The following is an 8,311-nucleotide window of genomic DNA, read 5'->3' as shown; positions in this document are numbered from 1 at the left end:
TTAGAGTAGCTCTGGAGAGGAAAAAGGGAAAACCCTAACCTCCCTGAAAGTTAGGGCGTGCCCTCGTTTGTTGTTTAAAAAAGGCAGGGATGATTTAGGATGTAACGTGGTGCCAACCATGCCATGTTAGGGCGCGCCCTCACGATGAGCATGACTCATAATAGAATTTCAATGCACTACTTAGACGATTTTTTTGGATGTTTAAATAAGATGAATAATTATTATTAACATATTTTTTGCAGGTACTTTATTGAAAAATACCTATCTATAATGCAACCGCGGGAAGGCGGTGTCCGGGATCAGAGACCTCCGGGGATATGCTTGGACGGAAGGTCTCCTCTTATAGTCAATGAGTGTTCTTTTTGGGGATGTGGGGTGCAATTTGGTGTGTGATTTGAGAGTTCTGTCTATGTAGTTAACAGGTGTCCTCGTTTGGAGGCTTCGGAATTTCCTGCACTTTGCACCCAAAAGTTTGGGATCACTTGTCTTGCAATCTGGTAGGGGCTCCTTATCCGGGGGACAAGGATGCGTCCAACATTTGGGGTAAACCATGGCTATACCTGCGTCTACGTATTAGAGAAACAGTTATTAGCGGAGGGTTATCCTCAGCCGGGGAGATGTCTTATCCGCGAACTCTCGAAGCCGCGGACGATTCTTGGGTCTTTGTGATTAGGCCTCATCGGTGGACATTCCTAAAGCTAGTAGAAAACGGTTTCCCGTAGGTTTTCTACTAGGCCTCAGGATGATAAATATAAGCCCATTAGGTTTCTTTTTCCCCAAGAACTACGTTGACTTGATTCCCTATAAATAGAGATACGTAGGCAAATTACAGGGGGTCAGAAGTTGAGAGCGCAAATGAGCCACCACTAACCCTAAGCAATCTCAGCCACTAATAAACACAACCACCAAATATTGTTCACGTTTTCCAGTAAAGAATCACCTTCATAGATCTTGTTTCCGGCTACGAACCTCGAATTTTGTTGCTATCAAATTTCTCCGTCAACAAATTCGCATTCGAAGGAGGGGTTAATCAAGATCTGCATCCAGGAGGAAAGATGTCTTACTATCATGATGGAAGTTCTTACGATGAAGAAAGTTATAAAGAAAGCTATGTGCATGACTATGGCCACCATGAATCCTATGTTTCAACCATTGTAGACCGCCCTACTCTGGACTTTGGAGGTCAACCAACGGTTTTGATCAATAACACTGATCAGTTGGAACAGCTGTACCACATGGGTGATTCCCTAAATGGCTTTGATTCAAGGTTGAGTACGGTGGAGCGACGCAAGACAAGGAGAGGCTGCCGCCATACCCGTTCTGCTCATGCACCTGGGAAAGCCCCAATGATTGAAAGAGATGCTCCAGTTAGTCGTGGCTGACTGGAGATAGGCATGTGCCATTTCCTCCACAGTGATTGAATTACTCCAACGATGTAACTCCGATCGTTGAGCTTGTTGATGAAGATACTGATAGACAAGAGGTGCCACGAGTGGATAACCGGGTGGTAACACACCCCCACCGATTTGGGCGGACTTTGGAGGAGCGGCGTCGGGCATAAACTTTGCCAACCAATGAATGTCAAGGTTTTACTGCCCTGAAGGATCATTTAGGGATCAAGAGCGTGTGCCCCTAAACCCTTCGGATGATCAAGAGCGTCACTGCGACCATGAGAGAGATCCTCCTCGTGTAACTATGAATAAGTATGGTCAGACCTATGGAAGTGATCATCAGAGAAGGTTCCAATGGAATGGAAGAGGTGGAGGTCATGGCAGATATCTGGACGGAAATTGGCTTATTAACAATCGTGACTATAGGGATACCTTTGCCTATGACCAAGATAGACGAGATAATCGCATATGGGATAATGGTCGAAGAGACACTCATACCCATACTCATGATCACGAGACTCCGCAGGGACATGGTCGAGGTCAAGGAGAAAACCAAGGTGGAACTCAAGGTCAGTAACAAGAGATTCCAGCGAGATCTGGTGGGGGTCAGACAAATGCCTAGACCGTCAATCAGCAACCATTGCCTCCGGGTGGGAACCAAGCGGCACCACCATCACGGCACCACCACAACCACAAGATCCATAACCTAATGTGCAAAATATCCCCAGAACTGGTACTTTAAATATGGATGACTTAAAGAGGTTGCTCAGCCACCTAGAAGGAGGAAGCGTCACGGCTACAACAGAAGTTCCTTCACCGTTCTCCGCGACAGTAAGGTAAGCTCATTTATCAGCATGATCTCGCAACATAACTAATGATTTACGATTTCATGGGACTTTCGATCCGGTTGATTTTTTGGGAAGGTTTAACATAGAGATGGATGTTTATCAAGTCCCGGACTTAGCAAGATGCTGACTCTTGGCGGCAACCTTAAGAAAAAGTGCTCAACAGTGGTTCCAAAAGCTTGGGTCCAGAGTAATTACCTCTTGGGATCAAATGAAGTCTTTATTCCTGACCAAATTTCAAGCAGTTGTGAGGTATATTCCGCCAGTCACAACTTGGCCAATGTCAAGCAACGGGAGAATGAAGGCCTAACCTTTTACTTAAAAGGTTCAATGTTGAGTCAACCAACGTGATAGGTGCTTCAAATGAGGCTTTAAAAAGTTTCTTGATTGTCGAGTTGATTGTAGGATCATATTTCTGGAAGCATCCACAGGGGAAAGATCTGGCTATAATGGATGATGTTCTAGCTCAGGCCGAATCCTTTAAAGTCATGGAACAATACCTGGCAGAAGTTTTCCCCGTCTCGCAAGGAATCTAGAGGGGTAAACCAAGAAAAAAGAGACAGATTCCCGAGTCCAAGATATCGGAGGGATAGTCAAATTCCAAATAGAGTGTATACCGCCACTATGCGAAGGTAGTGGAGTCATCCCTCAAGTTATGATAGTAGGACCAGTGGCTATACCCCTTTGGCAGCTTCAATTGAGCACATATTTGAGGTAAATAAGAATAAAGGAATTTTCGGAAAACTAGATACTCTATCATCTTGGCAAAGTAAGGATAAGAAGAAATAGTGTAAATATAATGGGTCTTCTGGACATAACACTCATGAGTGCCTCCAACTGAAAGATGAAATCGAAGCTCTAATCAAGGACGAGCATCTTGGTAAATGGGTAGTAAAGGAAGTGAGAAAGCAGAGGAGTGACTCTGAAAAAGTTAGAGAAGGAGGCAATCGTACACCTCGATGATCTAATAATAGAGTTCTTGAAGAAAATAAGTTTTTCAGAGATGGGAGCATCAGAGAAATATACGGTGGAGATCCAAATATAGAGTGAAGTAATCGAGCGCTCGGGAGGTATGTAAAAGAAGTAAGTTACCAGCCTTTGACAGATATTCATAGCTTGAATGAGAGGCTACCAAAAGTGTTCAAAAGATAGTCTATGGATATCACCTTCAGATTCCAGATGGGTACATCACCCTCACAATGATGCCTTAGTTATATCTTTTCAGACTGAGACTAAAAATGTCTACAGATCTTTCGTGGACAACGGAAGTTCAGCGAATATCCTTTACTATAGCACTTATAAAAAATGGGCTTGCCCGACCAAGATATGTCAATGGGTCAGGGTCATGGGTTCGATTCGGTGACCATGTACCTTGGGAGAAATTCCCTTTTATGTAACTAAGATGCTCAAATTAAAGGTCCTCAACCAAGAGTCCTATCAAAATGTGTTGTTGGGACTACCTTTCCTAAAAGATGAGAATCATCACTTCTATTCATCATCTGACAATCGAATTCCTTACCCCGAATGGGGTTGGAAGCATAAAAGGTTCCTAATATGACTCTCGGGAGTGCTATCGCCAAGCTATGAAGGGTTTTCGAAGTAAGGGAGTTAAAGTCGGAAATACCTCAGACGATGAGACAAAAGGCATGATCGAGCAACCAAGTGAAGAAATATGTGTCCACTGCTCTGTTGAACATGAGGACGAGTACTCTTTCATACCAACCCCTACAACCCTGCTCTTATAAGATGTTCCTAAGATTGAATTCTTAGAAGATGAAAAGCTCATGGAGAATGACATAATCCAAGAAAGTTTCAATGGGGACAACTCGAAGGAAGAATTTAATCCTTGAAAAGTTTGGAACAAGTTATGTATGAGGTGGATGCCCCTCATCGGGAGGGTGCGCCTTCAATACAACAGTCTTCAGGAGAAGTTGATGCCCCTTCTACAAAGAGCGCGCCTTCACCTAAAATAAACTCGAAAGAAGTTGATGCCCCTCTTTCAGAGGGCGCACCTTCATCCAAAATGATCTCTGAAGAATTTTATTCCCATCATTCAGAGGGCGCGCCTTCTCAAATGAGTATAAAAGATGATCAAAAACTTGACTTGTATCCACACATTCCTTTTCCCATTAAAAATATGGGGCCATTTGAAGACACTACTTCTATCCAAGTTGATGAGAAGAATCCAACTAAAATTTTAAAAATTGGCTCCCAGTTAGATCTGAGACGAAGGAAAGAACTCTCGAAAATTCTCTTGGAAAAACTTGATGTGTTTACATAGAACCACTCGGATATGGTTAGAATCGATCCAAAGGTCATGTGCCATCGCTTAAACATTGACTTCAAACAAAAGGGGGTCAGGAAAAAGCGTAGGATAGTGAGTGAAGAAAGGGCTGTAGCCCCGGCAGAAGAAATTAATAGACTTTTGGAGGTTGGAGTGATCAGAGAATCTTTTTACCCGGAGTGGTTGGCAAACCTGGTATTAGTAAAAAACCCAATACAAAGTGGAGGACTTGCGTGGATTTCACTGATCTAAATCAAATATGCCCAAAAGATAGTTTTCCTCTGCCAAGAATCGATCAATTAGTAGACACCACAGCGGGGCATGCTCTACTAAGTTTTACGGATGCCTACTCTGGTTATAATAAAATTCCCATGTATGGGCCCGACCAAGAACACACTTCATTCATTACCTACAGAGGATTATATTGCTATATCAGGATGCATTTTGCTCTTATCAATGCTGGAGCCACATATAAAAAATTGGTAAATAAAATGTTTAAAAAGCAGATAGGAAAGACTATGTATGTGTATGTAGATGACATTCTAGTAAAGTCCAAGGAATCTGAATATCTTGTAGCACAACTCACTGAGATGTTTCATATTCCGAGGAGATATAGGATGAAGCTGGACCCGCAAAAATGCGTATTTAGAGTGGAGTCAGGGGAAGTTCTTGGAATTCATGGTAAATCATCAAGGAATCGAAGTGAATCCAACTAAAACCAAAGCTCTACTGGATATGAAGTCCCCCACTAGTGTAAAACAAGTTCAAAGCTTGACGGGAAGGATTGCAACTCTGAACCGTTTTGTCTCTAAATCCTCATACAGGTGTAAAGAATTCTTTAAAGCCATTAAAGGTATGGGAAAAGATTTTATATGGACCCTAGAGTGTGAAGATGCCTTTCAGAGGATCAAAGAATAATTACAAAGTCCTCATATATTGGAAAAGTCTCTGGATGGAGAGACGCTGATTCTATACTTAGCGGTGTCAGAATATTACATTAGCGCAGCTCTAGTGAGGGAAGAAGAAGGTCAACAATCATTGGTGTATTATGCGAGTAAAAGACTGTTGGATGTTGAGACCAGATACACCAGCATGGAAAAGTTAGTGTATGCTCTTATCCTCGCTGCACAAAAATTGAGGCCATACTTCCAATCTCACAAGATAGAAGTTCGCACTGCCTACCCTTTACAGCAAATCTTGCATAAGCCGGAATTATCGGGAAGGATGTTTAAATGGGCGATAGAGTGGGAAAATTTTCACTTGAAATATTGTTCACGAACAACAGTTAAAGGTCAAGCTTTGGCTGATTTCTTACTTGAATTTGATTCTGAGGTAGGAGAGAGCTATAATGTTGGATAAACCTTCTTCACAAGGGAATAACCCTGGAATGGTGAATGAAGAGTTCCCACACCCTTGGTGGATTCTTCATGTGGATGGAGATATCAATAGAAATGGTGCGGTGCAAGAATTATTTTGGTTACACCTGAAGGGCATCATCTTATGAGTGTCATACACTTCAAGTTCAGAGCCACAAATAATGATGCTGAATATGAGGCCTTAATTAATGGTCTAAAAATGGCATTGGAAGTTGGAGTTTTGAATCTGATAGCTCGAAGTGATTCTGAACTGGTTGTCAATCAAGTCAAAGGGGGTTCCAGACTCGGGGACCTCGGATGGAACTTTACATAAAATGCGCTCAACGCTTACTCAATAGATTTGGTGAAGTAATACTTGAATGTGTGCCGATGGAACAAAATAACAATGCAGATGTCTTGGAAAAAATGGGTTCACAGAGGGAAAGTGTATTTCTAGGACATATTTTGTTGGAAATTCAAGAAGTCCCACGTATTCCCGAGTTGGATTTGTTCCAAGTAGAAGAGATTCAACAATAAACTTGGATGAGTCCGATATATAATTATATCTGTATGGGAACTTTACCCGAGTACAAGTGCCAAGCTCGGCGCCTTCGCTTCCAAGGGGCAAAATATGTAGAATATGACGATGTTCTATACGAAAGAGGTTTTTAATTAACCACTTTTGCGGTGTGTAGATCTTGAGGAAGGAAACTATATTCTCTGGGAGGTGCATGGAGGTATTTGTGGCAACCTCTTGGGGGGTGGTTTTCTAGCATTGAAAGTCCTTAGGCAGGGATATTATTGGCCATATATGAAGATAATGCTTTTAAGTTTGTCAAAGTATGTGATCGTTGCCAATGATTTGCCAGCTATTCTACTTCCCCTACGGCATCGTTAACTTCGATGATGAGTCCTTGGCCCTTTGCTATGTGGGGAATTAATCTGATTGGAGAACTCCCAAAGGCAAAAGGGTGTTAAGTACGTTGTTGTGGCTGTAGATTATTTCAATTAATGGGTAGAGGCTATGCCTTTGGCAAAGATCATGACAAATAAAATTAAGGACTTCGTCTTCAATTCAATTGTTTGTAGATTCGGGATTTCGTAGAAGCTCATATCCGGTAATGGAAATTTGACAGCAAAGAGTTAAGGAAGCTTTGTGAGGACTTGCACATTAAAAAAGACTTTGTTACAGTTTATCACCCGTAAAGTAATGTCCAGACGAAAGCCATAAACAAATTATCAAGCATACTCTAAAGGCTAAGTTGGAACTCGGAAGAAAATAAGGGTGATTGGCCAAAACAACTGCTGATGGTTCTTTGGTCTTACAACACAAATCCAAGGTCTACTACTGGAGAATCCCCTTTCATGTTAACGTATGGGTATGAAGCCATAATCTATGTGTAAGTAGGAGATGGGTCCTTGCGAAGAGATTTGTTCGTTGAAGAAGATGCGGAGGTCAATCGGAGACTTCATTTGGACTTGTTGAAGGAAACTAGAGTGAATTCTTAATTAAAACTTGCAGCTTATCAACAAAGGATTGCGAGGTATTTCAACAAGAGAGTAAAGTCCATACCATTCAAGGTTTGTGATCTTATTCTGAAAAAAGTAGCCAAACAAAAAGATAGCTTAGCATGGAGTACTTGGAGCCAATTGGGAAGGGTCGTAGAAGGTTAAGACTATACTTTGGAAAGGGACTTATTATTTGGAAGATTTGGATGGAAAGCTCATCCCTCATGCTTAGAATACATAACATTTATGAAAGTATTATCAGTAGGGTGTGGCTTCGGCCCCTTAATTTATACTAGTTAATAGTAGATTTTATGTAATAGACTAGTAGCAAATAAATTTCTCCTAGATTAGGGGGTAGTGCATGTAACTACTTACCTTAAGACTAGTTGAAGGATCAAAATTTTCAATAATTTCCTCAAAGAGCATAGTAACTATGGAACTGGTATAATTTCTACACTAGAGCGCATTATGAATAAAATGTTAAAGAACAAATTATCCAACTGCATATTTTTTATTTTGCAAGGACGCACCCTAAGGTATAAAGGTGCGCCTAGATATAATGTATGACATGTTCTACATAGCTTTGGCATGGTTTAAGGCACACCCTTTATAGGTGCAGTGCCCTCTTAACCAAGAAATGAATTCAAATAACAGAATTTAAAAAAAAAGACAAAGTAATTCTGGAAAAATGTGGAGAGATCATCCCACAAGGAAAAAACAAGAATGGTTATTTTTCAGCGCGTCTTAATTGTAGAGTGCCGGTAAAACGAATACTTCAGTTTTCAAAAGATGATTAAAATTGTCTTGTTTAGAGTTAGGAATATTTCTACAAGAAATTGTATATCTAGGGCGCGTCCTAATGGTAGAGGCGCCCTGATAGAGCTAAGTTAGAAAAATTTCACATACTAGACAACTGTTTAAAAACAA

The sequence above is a fragment of the Apium graveolens genome, chromosome 2, assembly GCF_009905375.1.
Source record: "Apium graveolens cultivar Ventura chromosome 2, ASM990537v1, whole genome shotgun sequence".
In the NCBI taxonomy this organism is placed as follows: domain Eukaryota; kingdom Viridiplantae; phylum Streptophyta; class Magnoliopsida; order Apiales; family Apiaceae; genus Apium; species Apium graveolens.
This window is presented reverse-complemented; position numbering follows the sequence as displayed.